Source organism: Canis lupus, chromosome 25, assembly GCF_011100685.1.
Source record: "Canis lupus familiaris isolate Mischka breed German Shepherd chromosome 25, alternate assembly UU_Cfam_GSD_1.0, whole genome shotgun sequence".
NCBI lineage: Eukaryota > Metazoa > Chordata > Mammalia > Carnivora > Canidae > Canis > Canis lupus.
Window position 1 is genome coordinate 4,264,669 of NC_049246.1, and position 20,688 is coordinate 4,285,356.

At 39.0% G+C, this 20,688-nt stretch overlaps 1 long non-coding RNA gene across 2 annotated transcripts; it reads left to right on the top strand.

Moving 5' to 3' along the window:
* Positions 1-78: 78 nt before the first annotated feature.
* On the top strand, positions 79-20,068 carry LOC111092384. Of its 2 annotated transcripts, none has more exons than XR_005378325.1 (3): positions 79-159; positions 16,135-16,216; positions 19,624-20,068. It is a non-coding gene; the product is annotated as an uncharacterized LOC111092384 (long non-coding RNA). The 2 variants fall into 2 exon arrangements; XR_005378324.1 differs by lacking the exon at positions 79-159 and adding an exon at positions 269-483.
* The last annotated feature ends 620 nt before the right edge of the window (positions 20,069-20,688 follow it).

A 20,688-nucleotide genomic window follows, 5' to 3' on the forward strand; every position in this document is an offset into this window, starting at 1 on the left:
CTCCCGGTCGGCGGCGGCGCCTCGGCCCCGCCCATCCTGGGCCCTCGTGCGCCCGAGGCCGCCCCTGGCCGGCGCGATGCAGTGCGTGGGAGGCCGCCGCCGCCACAGGCCTCCGCACGGTTCCGGCGGGCGAGGCGTGAAGCGGGCCGGGGCAGCGAGGTGGGCCCGGAAGGGGAAGGAACGCGGGCGGCAGCGCCGGGCCGGGCCGGGCCGGGCCGGGTCGTCGAGGGGGCGGCGGCGGCCGTGGGGGCCTGGCGGCGGCCCGGCCTCGTGAGCAGGGGGACCCCGCGGCCCCGGGTGCGCAGACGGCGCAGGGCCTCGTGGTCAAATAATCGTCGTTACGGTTTCATGAATGTGTGTGTACACACGCAATACATTGCATGCGCGCTCTGCGTTTTGTTTTCTGAGTCTTCTTAAAACACGCATTCCTAAGTTTCTAAAGCAGACCCCCAAAGGCCGTTTAAATGTCCACTCTAAGGAATGGTTAGTTACCGCCTTCTTCCTGATTCCGAATGGAAATGATTGTCAATCTTACCCCCCCCCCCCCCAAAATCTTAAGTGTTCTTCATTAGTGAGCTTGGGATGCCGTTATTTCATGGGAAAATGGAAGTATTCTACAGAAAGTGCGATGAAAGCGTCTGATCAGTTAGCTGTCAAGGAAGTTGGCAAGCATCTTAGAAATCAGTGCCAAGTGCTGGAGGAGCACAGAAATTGATCTTGCTTAGGATGAAACTAACTTTTATCACGTTTATCACGTCTTGACCTCAGTGGGGAGCAGCAGTCCTCCTGCACCCCGGAATTCCTGTGCCTTTGAAATTGAAGGCAACACAGGGTCCCCGGTAACATCCTGATTTTGGCAACAGAGGAGTCAGGTGCAGGCAGCGACCAAAAGCTCTGCTTCGCAGGGTGCCTCTGCCTAATGGAAGAAAAGCAGCTTTCTGCACTCGCCCGGCAGGGGTTTTGGAAGTCTTCCAAGAGCCCTCCCCACCTGGCGACACTGTTGTGGCTTCTGAGGACGATGAAGGCCTCAAGTGGTGAGCTCCATCAGGGAGGGAGCAAGTCTGGCCTAGAGCCTTGGTGGCCTTGGCAGGTTCAAGAATTCTCTGCATTCATGTGACCCAACATTCCACTACGTCCTTTTTGATCTGGTTTCCTCAACAAAAAAATGATGGGAAACCCCACTCTGCCTTTCTTCCGAAACAAAGGAGCTAGTGCAATGTTTGTTACTGCACCTGTGGTTTTGGTTCTCTTCTCTGTGCTTGAAGCTTGAGCAGGGAAGGGGAAAGGGTAGCCCTGGGTTCCTGCAGAGGCAGCAGAGGCAGCCGGCTGAAGTTCAGTGTTCCGACCTTAACCTAGTCAGGACGAGAAGACCAGGCTACTAAGGTGTATAGTCTCACTCAGCTGTCTTGAGTCTGAAAACTACCTTTAAAAAAGAAAATAACTTTTTTAACAAGATGAGATCCTACCATCATTTCATAGTTCTTTTCCCTTAATACATATGAAATATTATCACTACATCTTACTATCCTCTCCTTCCACTTTGTTAAACTTGGCAAAGGAAAGTGATAATGGCTTATTTTACTGTGCTATCTTAGAAGTATTAAATCATTGCAGTCCTCCGGTCAGATCTTAAATTGGAGAGTAATTCAGATGAACTGATATTTATATATATGTTTATGTGTATGCATATAAATCCAAATATTTGTATAACATGCAATATTATGGCTTTCTTAAGTATTTGAACAAGTAAAGATGTATGTCATAAAAAACAAACAACTGATAAATAGGTGCACAATTTTCATTAAACATTTAAACGAGAAACAGCCTTATCATTTAGAAAAATAGCAGAGAGGATAGAACAGACTTTCTCATAGACTGTGCACTTTTAGTGAGCTGCACAGGTTTAATTTAGCTGTTACAGCAAAATCAGGATTAGAACTCAAAGGTCAATTTTAAATCTCTGCATGTTAAGGTATTGAGAAGTGAACCATACATTTAATTATAAATCTTTAATGTCTAAAATATTTGGGGAAAGTTACCGATATAACACTTTCTTAGCTTAAAAACAACGGGTCGGCACTTCTGCCTGATATTCCGTACTCAGCTAGCTTTGACACTGGGATTAATTTCCGTAATGAGGATGACAGCTGAATTCTTTACTAGGAATTTTGAAAACCCAAGGGTCCTGTTAAAATCACTTCCTCTCCCCTCTAAATTACAATTCAAAGACAATCTTTTCTGTTTGCCAGTAATTACCTGGCATTTCAGAAGCTGTTATTACTTCTATTACATTTGCTCATGGTAGCTAGTAATTAACCTCCTGTTCAAACATTTCAGTTTTCATTAATTTGTATGAAATCAAGTTGATTTTCAGCATAAGGCTGAAAAAAAGAGATGAAAAAGTAGAAGAGCACCCTTTTTTTCCCCAGGACTGAGGTCTGTTTAGGGACGTATTTTGCCTGTTTGTGGGCATACCACTGCCATTCTATATATTTAATATCAGAAAATAGCTACATAGTAAGGTGAGGGACAGATGTTGGGGCTGGTGGGCAATTTGTGACATTTTAGCCCATAGTTCCAGGGAAGATGACCAAAGGATCAAGGAAGTCCAATTTGAGAAGCAACCCCAAATATATAACCTTAGGAAGCCTATAGCCTCAGATGGTACGAAGTGGATCCCTTCATACGCAAGAATAACCAAAGTCTACTATTCATTCACTCATTTACAAATATTTTTTGAGTATCCATTTTGTACTAGGGAGTAGCTTGGGTATAGAACAGCAATTAAAAAGGATTCCTGCCCTCAAGGAGCTTTTTATTCCAGGCAATGAGATGGTGAACAGATAGTTATGGTGCAGCATAATTAGTGTTTATTTCACCATGGGGGACATAGATGTATAAACAGGGAGCAGTTGGAGCTTAGAGAAAAGGAATAATGCATTCTGTGGAGATTTGGAAGCAGTATCTAGAACTGACAATAAAGATGATTAGAGTAAAAAAAAAATTGGCAGGGCAGATGGCATAGTCTACATATATCCTAGAAAGGGGGAGCCCAAAGAACAAGAATTTTCAGCTGTGTTTATCCAGTACCTTCCAAGAGAGAGCAATAAACTGTGATGTCCAAAAATATCCCTCAAGTATGTCTCTCCTGGCTCTGGGACAGACTCCACAGCAACTATCTCATGAAGTCAACCTCCCCAGGAACTTGGGTAAAAGGGAGAAGGTTCTGGTGATTCTAGTCACCAAGACACAGTCCTTAATAATGTGCACAATTAAAATCAGATACCTGTGAGTGCAGAGGTGGGTTCTCAGACAGTATCCTCTCCAAGACTCTGCATCAAGAGAGAAAATAAGTTTCAGGGGGATGATGGAGCCATTGTAGTTTAAATCATTAGTTGCCAGATCTTTAGTGAAAATCTGTTAGAAGAAGTCAAGAACCTGGATTTTGCACAGTCTTTCATAGGTCTAAAATTCATTTGGTAACTCATGTTAATATGAGGTCATTGCATCCTTAAAGTTAGCTGTCATTTACTGGTTATGTCCTTTGATTAACAGCCCTATTTATACCAGTTTTTCTGTGAAAATCAATTAATTATTGTACCATCAGTTCTGTGACACAGTGGATTACACAAAATAGGTTTCCTGTGTTTCATGTCTATCTCTGTCTCAGTCTCTAATTTGAAAATGTTATAAAATTTCCTTGTCAGCTGCCTGTGTCTTTTATTTTTCAGATAAATACTGTATCTGAGGACAGGCTCATGCCCTGTTAACTCCATCAGCCATTTAGTAATATTGTCTGCTTGTTAATATTTTTGTTAATTAAATCCTACTGCCACTAAATCACAGAATATTTATAAAACTTGTTTTGTATCGACTCAGTCCTTTTATTGTTCATCTATAATAGTATCAATGGTCACAGGAAATGACATTAGTTCCTACTGTAAACTTTGTTAGAAAAACAAGGTTTTCCATGCTAGAGACAAAAAAACAAACAAAAAATGCAAACCTTATTGCCGAACTATTAAAACATTTTGATTACTATAAGAACTATCTAGCCTTAAGAATTTATATAGTCCTCACTTGTGAAAATTCTATCTGGGTAGAAGAAATCTCAAATGCATAAAACTTTTCCTATAGCAACAATGAGTCATCAAGTTGTCTGCACGTATATGTGTTCTTTTTTAGGCATTTGATATATTTTCTGACTCAATGAGGCAGCTTGGTGGTTTGTTCATATTTACCAAAATTGTTTATTATCATTAATGAACCATTTATCTAGTCAGCAGGCAGTCAAAACCACTGTATCCATCTGAAGTGCATTGTGTTCTGTATATGAAGAGCACAACACATTTTAGTTGTGAGAGACATAGGGGTTACATAAATGAGTAAGAAACAGTCTTACTTAAATTAAGTTCAGGCTTATAGAAGAAGAAATACACACAAATGATTTGCCACAAGATAGAGTAAGGCTATTGTCTAAGAAGTCCAAAGGAAGTTCTGGCTAAAATCCAGGTACATTTTCAGTTAATTAAGGTTTCTTAAAGATGGCCTTTTGTGTTTAGTCTTGAAATTTGAATATGGTTTTGGATAGGCCTCGTTTGGGGAGTCTATTTCAATAAGAGGGAGAATTCTGTGTAAGTAACAACAGGAAGACATTGCAAAATATAATCTGGGGAATGCTGATGGTTCTGTCAACTGAGGTTATACTATACGGTATAGTTTGATGATAGTGGACAGTTCAGAACATTGAGATAGGGCAGCCCGGGTGGCTCAGTGGTTTAGTGCCACCTTCGGCCCAGGGCCTGACCCTGGAGACCTGGGATCGAGTCCCACGTCGGGCTCCCCGCATGGAGCCTGCTTCTTCCTCTGCCCGTGTCTCTGCCTCTCTCTCTCTCTCTCTCTCATGAATAAATAAATAAAATCTTTAAAAAAATAAAAAGAACATTGAGATAACATCTTGTAGAGTCCTGAATTCCAGAGTAAGGAGTTTGCTGTGGAACATTTGAACAGAGAAATGATGGTGTTAGAACTATATTTATAGGAAAACAATCTGAGACCAATGAATAGCTCAATATTTTAGCTAGGAGATGCTTTGGAAAACAATTGCTAGAGGAAATGAGGACCTGAGTCAGGACCATGATGTGGGAACATAAAAGAAAAAAGACTCAAGAAAGCCATAATGACCATGGAGTTTACATGACTTAGCAACTGATTGTATGTTGGGTTTGAAGAAGATGCGGGCAAATAATTTTACACTTTCTAGGTCAGGTTGATGGAGAAATAGCAGGGTGGACAGAATAAGATACAATGCCAGATTAACTGGATTCAGAGAAAGAAGGATGTGAAGAATGAGTTTAATTTTGGACATCATAATGAAAGGAGTCTTTTCTAATAACTGTCCAGAACCACTACTGTTTCCCTCTACCTCCAACCCTGTGTATGTATGAGTTATGATGGTGTTGAATATTGTAGTTGTTTTCAAGGGTTGATGATGGGATTGGAGGTAGAGGTAGATAGTAACACAGTTTTCAATCGTTGATCTAGTATTCCCAGCAAAAAGTAATTATTAGTATTTAGATACTTATTCCAGGAAAAACCAGGAAGAATAAAAGATCAAAAGCTTCCTATCTCCTGTTTCAGGATCCCACTATTCTATTCAAGAGGTCCTCTTCCAGGACCATAAGCTCCTTGAATTCAGGGACTGAATCTTCTTTGTAAGATCATTTCCTGCACAGTGCCCAGAACACAGCAGGCACTTAGTAAATGTTTGTTGATTGAATAACTGAGTCATAAGATTTACTTTACACTTGTTGCATCAATGAGCCAATAGTGACCCCTGTATATTGGCCCTATGTTGTCTATAGCAGGCCAGGACCATTCCCTCAAAAGTCTATTAGCACCAAACTCGAATTCTGGCACATGCAATTATTTTAAATGTTTTTTAAATATTTGGAGCCTGTCTGCTTTACATATCCCATTAAACTGCACCCAACATCTGTTAGCCTTAGATAAACAAGCCCTGGGATTATTAAAGCCCCCAAGTCACTGCTGCCATTCCAGCTGTCTGACTGAGAGACTCCCCCTTTATGCTGCAGAGTGATATCACCTAGGCAAGTAACCTCCCATCTCTGATTCCTCTCTCCCACCAGAGTTCCCTTGCTTTCTTCTACTCTTGGGTGGTGGCCCCACGCCACTGTCTCTGGAAGGTTTCATAGTTGGAGAAACCTTTCCCATCCACTCCTCTACCCCCCATTCCCCATGCAAACCTCTCAAAACACACCCAAATGAAGCTTATTGTGTGCTACTGCCACCTTGTGGTCATATCTTTTCCCCTGATGGGCTCCCAAGTCCCTGAACCCACCATACTGTAGGTGTACAAGGAGGGAAACATTAATTTCTTTAAACTGCTTTCTCAAGACTGTATGGGATCTTTTTTTCTCCCTTTTAGTAAGTTCAGACTTGGGCACTTACTGAAAAAAATTCTTAGACCTGGCAAGCAAGATGAATCCTTGGAAGTCATTTCATTAATCCTTGCCCTATATAGGTAAGGACACTTGGGTTCAGACTTCTCTTTCAAAATTCAACTCCTGAAAGTGAAGTTACAGAAATTAACAACCATGAATCCTAAATCCAGGGCTTATACCAAGGAAGTGATCATAAATAGCTTCAAAAATGGCAATAATCTGAATAAGTATTATGTATATAGCCATGTAAAATAATGCAGATTTTTTAAAAAAGATTTATTTATTTATTCATGATAGACATAGAGAGAGGCAGAGACACAGGCAGAGGGAGAAGCAGGCTCCACGCCGGGAGCCGGACACGGGACTCGATCCCAGGTGTCCAGGATCGTGCCCTGGGCCAAAGGCAGGTGCCAAACCGCTGAGCCACCCAGGGATCCCCAATGCAGATTTTTAAAATAGCATACAGAAATGTTCATAATATATTTTATGACATAAGGTAAAAACTAGTAAGTTTAGCATGTTGCATTTTTGTTTGAAATTTTTATGTGCTTAGAAAAAGCACCAAGGGGGCGCCTGGGTGGCTCAGTTGGTTAAGCATCTGCCTTTGGCTCAGGTCATGATCTAGGGTTCTGGGATTGAGCCCTGCGTCTGGATCCCTGTATCTGGCTCCCTGTTTCTCCTTCTCTGTCTGCCCCTTCCCCTGTTTGGCTTGCTCTCTCTAATAAATAAATTAAAATCTTTTTTAAAAAGCACCAATAACACATACCAAATATTAAGTAGTTATCTGTGTATCATAGGATTATAGTTTAATTCATTTGGTTTCTCTATATTTCTGTTTCCTGTCATAAACAATACTAATCGCTCAATAAGAAAAAAAGACATTATTAAAGAGGTAAATTATCATGGCAAATTACAGGATTAGACCAACAGTACTGTCCAATAAAACTCTACAGTGATGGAAATGTTTTCTATCTGCACTGTCCAGTATGATGAGTGGTCAGATGTAGCTATTGAGCATTTGATTTGTCAGTGAGACTGAAGAACTGAATTTTTAATTTAATTTACATAGACACATGCAGTTACCATATTGGCCAAGGCAGTATAAAATATTTGGTGGTTGGGAGCAGTCACAGTGCATTAAATAGACTCATTCTACAGTATTTGCAAATATGAATGGTTTTCTTGACTAGCTTAAGTTGTATTTCTTCTATAGGTTATTCTTGTATTTCACATACCTTGGGATAAAGTGCACCAACAAATAATGAGATGAGACCACGTAATCATTATTGAGAAACATTGAGTTCATGCAGTTTATAAAGAAGACCCATTTATAAATGAACAAGGAGAGTTTATCCAGAAATTACATGTTCCTTGTTAAAAACGACATGCTTATCCTTCTTCCGAGTCAGGCAATTGTTCGGAGATAGAACTGGAACAACTGAAAGATCAGTTCAGATCCTGTTAATCTGGTGAACTAATCAAACTTTCTTTAATTTTATAGATATAACTATTTACTTAGGTTTGCTGAATGCTGGTGTAACAGTTCGTGTAACTTAAAGCTTAAGCTTCATTTTTGTACTCAAGTTCAATACTCTCTTTCCCTAATTTAAGAATTCATACTCTCAATTCATACTCTCCTTCCCTACTTTAAGAATTCACTTTTGTGACTAATACCAGTGTTTGTGAAGTCTTAATCTCTTCACCAACACCTTATCAGCACCCAAGATCTGTCCTTATTTGGGATCTATTGTTTTGTTTCTTGCTTCCTAACTGAGGAGACATTTTATCTATAGGAACAGAACACACTTCTGTTTTCCAGAAAATAAGTAGTTAATTTATGCAGCAGCCTCATGCTCACAATTCTACTTCTTGATATTGCTGGAAACAAATAATTTTTATCATGGGTTCCCTTGATTGTGGGGTTGATTTTTTATAAATTCCATAGTGGTTCCCCTCATGTTCATGTACTTGATAAAGCATTTAAATCACTATACTGATTAAAAATTCTAGAGATGTGCTGGGAATACATTTGGAACGTTATTAAGATGTGTTTTTTGGCTACAAATTTTCTTGGAGAAATCTTTTTAATTACAATGAACATAGAAGATATACAGCTATAATTATGAGTTTCTTTGGATTTCAAATCCAAGATAATTCATTTAGAACAAATTACAAATTTTTACTGAAGATGGCAGAAACAGTTGCTAAAAAAGAAGAGAAATGGAAAGTTTGTAATTTAGGGTGGAGGGAAGGAAAGGCAGCTAGTAAGATAGAGAGATCAGTCTACCAGCATGTTGCTGTGCCAATTCTTTGGGAAAATAATCAAAAACTTATTTACCCAGTAAATGAAAACAAGTTCAAATAAACAGTGGTGAAGTTATATGTACTTTATAAATGAGATTTGGCAATAAGAGAATACTCTGAGCAATATCTGGGGTGATGAAAATAACAGATACTTTGTTTCTGTTTGCTTGCTTTGAAACCACAGTCAATATTTTATCCCACTGGAATTGAACCATTTTTAAGTTGTCTTTGTTTTGTAAAAAGTTAGCTTTTGATCCTCTTACTAAAGGAATATGGGGGGGGGGTCCAATTTTTTGTTGGTAAATCAAGAGGAATAGCCAATATGGAAACTTCTTTTCTGTTGATTTCAAGCAAAGACCAAAGCAATATTGAGGGAGAAACACTCGACAAGAATTGAATCCCAGAGGGAGAAATAAAGGAGAGAAGCTTCTGAATCCGGGAGGAATAGGCAAGCCATGTTCCCCACATACATTGCTCTGCCTTAACTGCCAGTGTTGACAAACTTTAATCTGTTGAGGATTAACCATCCATCTGTCAGTTCAACAGTAGCAGTGCTTTTTATGCAATGAGTAAAATGGAAATTCTAACACATAGAAATGAATTAATAATCTGTAGCAATGTATACAAGAGTGTTTCAGGGTAGAATGGATTTAAACATAGTGTTTAAAATTTTATTTAAGTCATTAATCAGAAAGACTTAATCATTTTTTCTATAAACTATATTTCACCTTAATTTTCTACTTTGAAACTGCACTTTTGGGCAGTTACATAGATGCAAAATTTTTTTTTTTTGATGCAAAATTGAACACCAGTTTGTTTCTGACCATTATGTTCCTTTGGGGGGAAAAATGTATATTGCATGTTATCTGGGAAATTTTGTAATTTAAGAATTGAAATCTATTATATTCTATATGTGTATTAAATAGGAACTATTTTGCTGTTATTAAATACTGTTTTTCAGAACTAAAATAAGCATAAGCCTCCCCAAATTTTGATTTCCATGATGCTTCTAAAATACCCTCAAATCTAGCTTCTACTACTATCTTTGATGTGTTTAGTTTATATGTAGACCTTTTAAAAAGTTTGGATGAGGGATCCCTGGGTGGCGCAGTGGTTTGGTGCCTGCCTTTGGCCCAGGGCGCGATCCTGGAGACCCGGGATCGAGTCCCACATCGGGCTCCCGGTACATGGAGCCTGCTTCTTCCTCTGCCTGTGTCTCTGCCTCTCTTTCTCTCTCTCTGTGTGACTATCATAAAAAAATAAATAAATAAATAAAATAAAATAAAAAAGTTTGGATGAGAGGTGCCTGGGTGGCTCAGTTTGTTATCTCAGGGTCCTGGGGTTGGTCCCCAGGTGGAGCCCTGGTTGGGCTCCACGCTCAGAGCCCAGTCGGCTTGAGATTCTCTCTCTTCCTCTCCTGGTCTCTCTGGCCAGAATTAGCTGTGGATATTAAAGACATGATAGAGCACCCAAGGCCAGTGTTCTAACCGGAATTTTATTTTATTTACGTTTTATTTAAGATTTTATTTATTTGAGAGAGAGCACAAGTGGGGTTAGGGGGAGGAGAAGGACAGAGGGAGAAGCAGACTCCAATGAGCAAGGAGCCCGATGTGAGTCTCTGTCCCAGGACCGAGATCATGACCTGAGCTGAAGGCAGATGCTTAATGGGCTGGCCACCCTTAATGGGCAAGAGCGCCTGTGGTTGCACCTAGGCGCTCTTGCAACCACAATTCTAGTGCAACCATGTCCTCTATGAGAACAGGACTCTAGGGTTGTTGGTTCTTCACTTTTTGGGCTCCTTGCCTCCGGTTGTCCTTCCTCCTCCAGCAGCTTCAGGCTGTAGCTCTCTGCTGCCCCCTGCTGATCTCCCTGTAGTGCTTAGAATGTTTTTGGTAAAATTTAGAACACTTTTGCAACCTCACAAAATATGTATTTTTTTTAACTTTAAGTTTATGAGGATGTTATTTCTGAAACCAGATCCTGTTTTCTTCGTCAGTCTCAAATTGTGCATTTTTTTCTTTTATTTATTCGACATTATTGAGCTGCTGTGTTGTGCCAGAAGCTGTTACTGGGACAAGGATAGCATAGTAAGACAGAATAGGCAAAGTTCTTGCTGTCGAGGCCTTTACTTTTCATTCCGGAAAACAAAAACAGATAACTATATAATGAGAACAATAAGTGCTAGGAAGAAAATCTAAAACAGGGTGAGAGATGAAAAAGAGGAGAATCCACCTTTTATAGGGTGGCCTGGAAAGACTTCTGATGAGGTGACATTATCAGCAGAGATCTGAATAAAGAACAAACCCTTGGCTATCTAGAAACAGCTCTAGGCAGAGGAACCTGCAAGTATAGAGACCCTGAGAGGGAACCTGCTGGGCACCTGCGTTAGTTTGCTAGGGCTGGGGGGCTGAAACAACAAAAATTCATTTTCTCCTAGTCCCGGAAGTCTGAGATCAAGGTGCAGGCAGGTTTGCTGTCTCCTGAGAGATGTCCATGTTCTCCCTGTATCCTCACATAGCCTTTTTGGCATGCATGCACTCCTGTAGTTTCTCCTTCTTTTTATAGGGCTAACCGGTTGAATTAAGGCTTCATCTTTATAATGACATTGAACCAAAATTACCTTTTCAAAGTCCTTCTCTCCGAATATAGTCACATGCTGGGTTAGCGCTTCAACATACGAATTTTAGGGGGACACAACTCAGTTCATACAGAGCGTTTGAGAAATAATGATGCCAGAAAAAAAAATATGTATCAGCATTGCCATCCAAAAAAAGGACATTTGATTTATTACAGCTCATGTTCATGTGTTTATTTAGGAATTTTTGATTAAGCATTTGCTCTGTGTGAGATACTATGTTTAGGACTGGGAGATACAGTCTTGGTCTTAAACACGAAGAAATTGCTGGGGAGTGGGAGATGTGGTGCCAACACACTGAGTACTGTAAGACATCAGGTAAGTGTGACTCACAAGAAGAAGAGATTGGGTCAGTTTTTAATTTGATATCCTTAACCTTGCCTTTGTTTTGTTTTCTTTCTTACACTGCTCTTTTTCATGGAATTATTGTTTAGTTATACTCATTGCAGAATAAGAACAGTTTTACTTGTCCTGATCAGAAACACTTTTCAGAAGAAAGACATTTTATTTTTATCCCTAGAGCCTTTTTTAAAAAAGATTTTATTTATTTATTTATTTATTTATTTATTTATTTATTTGAGAGAGAGAGAGAGAGAGAGAGCCAGAGAGCCCGATACAGGACTCCTGGAATCATGACCTGATCCGAAGGCAGATGCCTAACCAATTGAGCCACCCAGGTACCCCTCCCTAGAGAGCCTTTAGAAGAAATTTTGTTGCCTTGATACTTATTTTATCAGCATCATTTTCTTTGGAGCAAGATGTGTACTATTTCATAACCCATTTTGGTTATCCACGGTGGTAGAACAAGCCACACCAGAACCTAGTGACTTAAAACAACAAGATTTATTTTGCTCTCAAATCTACAACTTGGGCAGGGCTGTACTTGGTGTTGGCTGGAACGGCTCAAAAGCTGGACTCATCTGATGGTTCCTTCACTCACATACCTGGCAGGTAATGCTAGCTGTTGTTTGGGACCTTAGCTGAGCTGTTGGCCAAAAGAGCATACGTGCAAGGCCTCTTTGCATGGGTTGAGCTTCTTCACAACGTGGTGACTGGTTCAAAGAGAGGTTAGAGATAGAGACAGAAACCAGGCAAAGACTATGTCACCTTTCTAGTTAGCCTCAGAAGCCCCACAGTGTCACTTTCATAACATTTTATGTATGAAAAGTGAGTCACTTAGGTTGGTCCATATTCAGAAGGAGGGGAATTAGATTCTATCTTTGGGAAAAGTGTCAGAGAATGTATGACTGTGTTTTAAAACTACCACCCCATGTACATGTTAAACAGCAGAGACAATTTCTGGGACTTTGATGACTGAAAAGTCCTCCCCCAAGGTGTGATAAGGAGTATCAAAGTCAAAACTAGCGCAGAAGATGAATAAATACTATCTGAGTTAGAATATAAGGCAAGTTTTTTGTGAAGCATGTTTTGTTTGTTTTGTGTTTTTGCAAAATTAGTCCTCAAAGAAAAGGGAGTTACTGAATATTCAAAGTCCTTTTAAAAACTCTCATATGATGGGGTGGTATTCTTTCAATTACTCTAGTTAAATTACAGAAAGCTATTTATAAAGACGCGTTAACCTGGAAAGGTCTGAAGCGATGTTGTATTGGGAGTTTTCTAAGGTCTTCTAATGGAACCAGGAAATGGAGACAAAGGCTTTTAGTACAGACCTAGTCATTATTGCAGTCAGGACCTTCTGATTTTAAGTGTTGGCATGTGGATGTAAAGAGATGACCAAGATCACGTTTTTTAAAAGCAACTTAATAAGTTGTTTATCTTGTGGAAATAACAAACATGATAATGAAAAACAACCTTCTTACTACTTAAAAATTGGCTGTTTTGCCGAGGATAAAATTCCCAACTATAGCATCAGATGCCAATTCAGTTTTTATCTCCACTTAAAGATTGTTTTATTTCAATGGACCTACAGCTGGGAAACTGTTAGGTGGCTTAGAAAGTGATTCTTCTGAAGGTGACGACTCGTGTCAAAATGTAAGTAAAGAATTTGAGCAAAATTGTTTCTGAAATGAGAATATTTCTCTTTTTTTATGCTTTTATTTATTTACTGATGAGAGACACACAGAGGCAGAGACACAGGCAGAGGGAGAAGCAGGCTCCCTGTGGGGAGCCTGATGTGGGACTTGATTCCAGGACCCTGGGATCACACTCTGAGCTGAAGGCAGACGCTCAACCACTGAGCGACCCAGGTGCCCCAATGAGAATATTTCTAAAGGGACATATTTTATAAGATTATTTTAGATATGATTATGTAACCAAATTCATTATTACATAGTTCAAGTAAACATTGACTATCTTAATTAACTTCCATTATGCTTATATATTCATGTTAACCAAAAAGCTTCTCTGTACCTTTTCATTATGAAGACAGAGGATCAGCTCACATTTACGGTGGTTTCTTTTTAATCAACATATAGATTTTTAAATATTAACACTCATTAATTTATTATTTTCAAATCCATAAATAAACACATAGTCTGTGTTTTTGCTAAATGGATTTTTTATTATTTTTTTAAAGATTTATTTATTTATTTATTCATGATAGACAGAGAGAGAGAGAGGCAGAGACACAGGCAGAGGGAGAAGCAGACTCCATGCAGGAAGCCCCACGTGGGACTTGATCCCGGGACCCCAGGACCGAGCCCCAGGCCAAAGGCAGGCGCCAAACCGCTGAGCCACCCAGGGATCCCCAGCTAAATGGATTTAACTTCACTTTGATATTATGTGAGCACTAATACATATTTTTATGGAGTAAAGTCATTATCAATATGATTAATCTTTGAACATAAGCAATCCAATACAGTACCGTATATATAAAGGCCCATTCAACACAGAGTTCCCTGAAGTAATTCAGGTCTAATCGATGGGCAGCTCCGGTGGCCCAGCGGTTTAGCGCCGCCTTCAGCCCAGGGTGTGATCCCGGAGACCTGGATCCAGTCCCATGTCGGGCTCCCTGCATGGAGCCTGCTTCTCCCTCTGCCTGTGTCTCTGCCTCTCTCTTTCTCTCTGTGTCTGTTATGAATGAATAAATAAAATCTTTAAAAAATAATAATAATAATAAAAGAAGGTCTAATTGAGATTGTCCCAGTGAGCAGCACAAAAAAGTGATAGGACCTTTGGCAGAGAAGGCTCTCTTCTCAGTCTCTGAGGGGATGAGAGCCTGACAGTAGATGTGCTAGGCCATGTTCAGAGCTGGAAAGGCCTGGATCCAGCACATACTCTCATCTGTTGGAAGAGATCTAGGGTTCACGCATCTATGCAAAGTCAGGTAACAGCATAAGCTCCTCTGTGTAGACTGACATTTTCTTACACTGAATTAAATAGGGTTATTATACATTGTATGCATTTTAATAATGTATATTATTCTGTATCTATTATAATGGCGTTAAGGAGAAATATTAATTTTTTCTTTTCCATCATAATCTTAGACTTTTTTTTTAAGTACACCTTTTGGCTTATAGGTAGTAGTTATATCTCATGTTTCATTTGTCCAGTACTTGGATTCTTGAGATGTCAGGCCAACATGGGATACTTGGATTCTTGAGATGTCAGGCCAACATGGGGTTGTTCTCCACCATGCCCAGAATGTTAGGAAGAGGAGGAGCTCAACAGCCTCTGTAGAGTGATAAAGGCAGTTACTTGTTTCTAAAGAGTTTATTTATTCATTTAGAGAGAGATAGAGAGTGGGGGAATGGCAGAGGGAACCGGAGAGAAAGAATCTCAAGCCGACTCAACACTGAGTGTGGAACTCAGGGCAAGGCTCAATCTCATGACCCTGAGACTGTGCTCTGAGCCAAAATCAAGAGTCAGACACTTAACCAACTGAACCAGCTAGGTGTCCCAAATCAGTTACTTACTTCTAAGAACAGAAAGATGTGTGTATTCTCTTGTGGTTAAATAGGACTATTGACTCACTAATTGGTTTTCACTTAGAAATTACATACAACAATTTACTTTTCAAAATAGGTAGACATCATTGTTTCTCTTTTAGATGAAGAATTAAATTAAGATTGAATACCTTTTCTGAATGAGGGTGATTTTAAAATCAGGTCAAATTAAGATCCCTTCAAAATGGGGAGGTGTTGGTCAAAGGGTACAAAGTTTCAGTTATACAAGATGAGTAAGTCCTAGACATCTACTATGCACCATAGTTTCTATAGCTAACAATACTGTTTTGTATTCTTAAACATCTGCTATGAGGGTATATCTTAGGTTAAGTGTTATTACCACCAAAAAAAAAAAAAGGGGGAGAAAACTTTTGGAAGTGATACATATGTTTTGGCATTGATTGTGGTGATGGTTTCACTATTGTATACTTATTCCCAAATTAATTAAGCTGACTACATCAAATATGTAAAGTTTTTTGTATGTCAATTTATACTTAAATAAACTGGTGGGGTTTTTTGTTTTTTGGGGTTTTTTTGGTCTTTTTCCTGTGATAGAAGGGATGTGAATTAGTATGACATGACAGTTGATTTGAGTAATTAAATAGTATATCAGGATTAATTAGATTTGAAGCTTTGTCTTCCCAACTAATCTGAGTCAGTTTTCTTATGATACTCTGCTGGTACAGTTTGTTGAAATAAGTCACTCGCTACAACTCTTGGTCTCACTGATAGATTCAGTGCTGACAGTACTAATTTAATTGTTATTATTCGACCACTGTGTAAGGATTACATGACCTTTATGAATATTATATATTTATCTTTCAAGCTCTAGGTGACTGAATCTTTACCTTATGGGAATATGTACTCTTCAACATCTTCAAAATCTTTATCTTCAAAATCTTGAAAAGGTGATTAAGGTTTAATAAAGCTGCCAAGTCAATGAGATTGATCTCTTTAGAGATAATTTCCCTTGTGAGATTGTAGAAATGATATAAAATTCATTTTCCAACATTTGTCTGCAAAGCTTTTCAGATTTACTTACACTAAGGATTTACCATAGAAGCTCTAAGAAAAATATTTCAGAGTTTTGGAGGCTTCAGAGATTTTTTAAAAATTTGTTTGCTAAGACAAAAGCATTCTAGAAAAGGTACCAAGTTACAAACAGCAGTATGTTATCTAAATTGCTTTAGAAGGAAAATTAAAAGAGCATGTGGAATTACTTGATGCTATTTCTCTTAAGTGGTTTTCTTGAAATTCCAAAGCCATACAATGAACAAAAAGGTCAGTGGATGAAATGCTTGTATTTAGGACAAACCACTGCTCAGAAATGAAGCTGACAGTATCTTTCAAACTTTTATTTTTAACAATGATATGATGAATGTACTTATTTTTGTTTTTGTGGGGTTTTTTTGAAAGATTTTATTTATTTATTTGACAGCACAAGTGGGGGATGGAGGCAGAAGGAGAAGCAGACTCCCCACTGAGCAGGGAACCTGACACAGGGTTCAATCCCAGGACCCTGGGATCATGACCTGAGCCAAAGGCAGACACTTAACCGACTGAGCCATCCAGGCACCATGAATGTGCTTATTTTTGAATTTAACAAAGCACCACACTTACCTACTAAGAATCAAGAATAAGGTAGTCTGCTTTCTAGCGGTAGAGCAGACAGGTGTTTTGTTGTTGTTTTTTTTTTAATCCTCCTGCAACAGAGCACCAGATGCCAGATATATTTCACAAAAAATGTGTAGCTGAGATCATACAAAAGCAAGAGAATGCCTAGGGATCTTACATGAAGAAAAGACTAATATCTGAGTAATAACCTGGTGATGAGGTTTCAGCTGACCTCAAGGTATCAGAACAGCGGCAAACTAGAGCCTTGTCTCTTCTTCCTCCCTCTTCTTCCTCCCCCACCCCCTTCTTTCTCCATTTTCCTCCTCCACCTCTTCCTTCTTCCATAGAGTCAGTTTATTAATAAGTACCCTGAAAATCTACATATGTTGCAACTTTCACATTTACAGAGAGGGAGCCTTTTACCATGATGTGCTAGGATTCCCAACTCCTTGGTGGGTTCTACAAATACTGAAATAGAGAAGCTGCCTCAAGGGAGCCTCACTTCCTTTTGTCCCAATATGCATGAGTTAGTGGTTCCCCAAAGTAAATCTATTTTTTTAATAGTAAATTTATTTTTTATTGGTGTTCAATTTGCCAACATACAGAATAACACCCACTGCTCATCCCGTCAAGTGCCCCACACTCAGTGCCTGCCACCCAGTCACCCCCACCCCCCGCCCTCCTCCCCTTCCACCACTCCTAGTTCGTTTCCCAGAGTTAGGAGTCTTCATGTTCTGTCTCCTTTTCTGATATTTCCTACCCATTTCTTCTCCCTTCCCCTCTATTCCCTTTCACTATTATTTATATTCCCCAAATGAATGAGATCACATAATGTTTGTCCTTCTCTGATTGACTTATTTCACTCAGTATAATACCCTCCAGTTCCATCCACGTCAAAGCAAATGGTGGGTATTTGTCATTTCTAATGGCTGAGGAATATTCCATTGTATACATAAACCACATCTTCTTTATCCATTCATCTTTCGATGGACACCAAGGCTCCTTCCACAGACCCCAAAGTAAATCTAAACTAGATATCCTTAGGAGATTCTTTTGGTTAATCTCCAGCTGCTCTCTATCCTGGAAAACAAGGAACTCCTGCAGAGATCCATAATCTTTACCAAAATCTTTACGTGAAAAGTGGCTGCCTTATTCCCATTTAATAGCAATCTGGAAAAAAAAGTTTTAGCATCTAAGAAGTGGCATACCAGGGCCACCTGAGTGGCTCAGTCACTTAAGCGTCTACCTTCATTTCAGGTCATGATCTCAGGGTCCCCCATCAGACTCCCTGCCCACCAAGGTGTCTGCTTCTCCTTCTCCTTCTGCTGCTCACCTTCCTTATGCACTTATATGCACATGCTCTCTCTCAAATAAATAACATCTTTAAAAAAATAAAAAAATAAAAAGTGGCATATTCTGGTAAAGAGTATCTATTATCTATTAAGAGAATTTGTATGAAACATGACAGATTAGATATTATGTGGATTTTATATCAAATTACCTTTCAGGGACAGTCAGCTCCTTTTAAGTGGATTCTTTTTCAAAGAAGATGTGTTGACATCACATAATTTAAACTACAGTTTTTCTGTGAACTGCTCTCAGTGTACACCCATCCACTCATGTGTCAGAGCCACATGACCCTTTTACTTGGATTTATGGTTCAAATTACACTACCAACAGCATCCAGGAAACACTAAGCTTTTGAAGGGGTATCAGGTTGGTAGTGAATGAGAGCACCTGGCAGAATCAAATACCAGTCCTCTGTGGAAAAGGAGGCCCTCAGCTCAGAACTCAGGACACCCCATATCAGCCAAACACAGCTCCCACTATGAAATGACGAAACACATGAGCAAATAAACCACCATGGGCCAAAGTCATCAGAAACTAAAATGGCTGAATAAGACATGAAAGAATGTCAAATACTGAAATTATCACACGGATAATATGAAATAAATATTTACAGAGGCCAGCTGTCAGTTTCATTGTAGTTCTTTTATTTTTTTTTAAGATTTTATTTATTTATTCATGAGAGACACACAGAGAGAGAGAGGCAGAGACACAGACAGAGGGAGAAGCAGGCTCCCTATGGGGAGCCTGATGCAGGACTCAATCCCAGGACCCTGGGATCACGACCTGAGCTGAAGGCAGACACTCCACCACTGAGCCACCCAAGTGCCCCATTTTACTTCCTTTAAAGGAATCAAAAATATGAGTAAAGAATAATAGTATTGTAAATGACTAGGAAGTTTTTTGGGGAAAAAAACAAATATAACTTCTAAACAGCAAAAATTTATTGATGGATACAACCTAAGTGTCCATCAATGGATGAAGTCAGAAAAAAGACAAATATTCATACAATATTCATACTAATGTGTGATCTCATTTGTATGTAGAATCGAAAACCAACCAACCAACCCTTAACTTTGTATGTAGAATCGAAAACCAACCAACCAACCCTTAACTCCTAGATATAGAGAACAGATTGGTGGTTGCCGGAGCCTGGGGTGGGAGGGGGGGTTGGTGGGCAAAATGGGTGAGGAGGGGTTAAAATGCACAAACTTCCAGTTATAAAATAAATTCTGGGATGTATATATAGCATAGTGACTATAGTTAATAATACTGTATTGTATAGTTGGAAGCTGCCAATCTAAAAAATCTTAAAAGTTCTCATCACAAGAAAATATTATTATTCATTCTGTAGGTGGATTAGACAACTGAATAGTCACGGCTGAAGAGAGATTTACTGAAGTCAAAGATAAAACTGAAGAAATTACACATACCACAAAGAAACAGAAAATGTAAAAGAAATAAGAGTCATAGAGAGTAGAATATGAAAATCTAATGTAACTTGGAGTTCCTGACAGAAAAAATAGAAGAGGACAGAGACAATACTCCAAAATAAAAGAAGTCACTGAATTGTTCACCTTAAAATGGTTGATTTTGTTATATGGATCTTACCTCAATGTTATTTTGATATGCATTTCATAACATATATATTTCTTATTTTTACATAAGGAACTTAACATATATGATATATATTTACATGTATATATATAAATTTCCAGGATTGATTAAAGGCAGGCATCCATCAATGGAAATCAGAAAAATTTCCACAAGATGTTGAGTGATAATAACACCAAGGTAGAATAATTTACCTAGCTAAACTTTGAGTCAAGAATATGAGCAAAAGAAAAATATTTTCTGGGCTTAGGACCTGAATAGACATTTTTCCAAAGAATACATACAGATAGCCAACAGATATATTAAAAGATTTCAACATCCCTAATCATCAGGGAAATGCAAATCAAAACCACAGTGAAAGAAATATTACCTTACACCTGTTAGGATGGTTAAAATAAAAAAAGAGAAGAAATAACAAGTGTTGGCGAGGCTGTGGAGAAAAAGGAACCCTTATGCACTGTTGGTGGGAATGTAAGTTGGTGCAGCCACTGTGGAAAACAGTATGGAGGTTCCTCAAAGAATTAAAAATAGAAATATCATATGATATAATTCCACTAGTGGGTATTTACCCAAAGAAAACAAAAACACTAATTTGAAAAGATATGTGCACCACTATGATTATTGCAGCATTATTTACAATAGCCGAGATATGGAAGCAATTTAAGTGTCCATCAATAGACCATAAAGATGTGATGTATATATGGGCAGTAGAATATTCCACAGTCATAGATAGGGGATGAGATCATGCCATTTGAGGCAACATGGGTGGAACTACAAGGTATAATGTTAAGTGAAATAAGTCCTA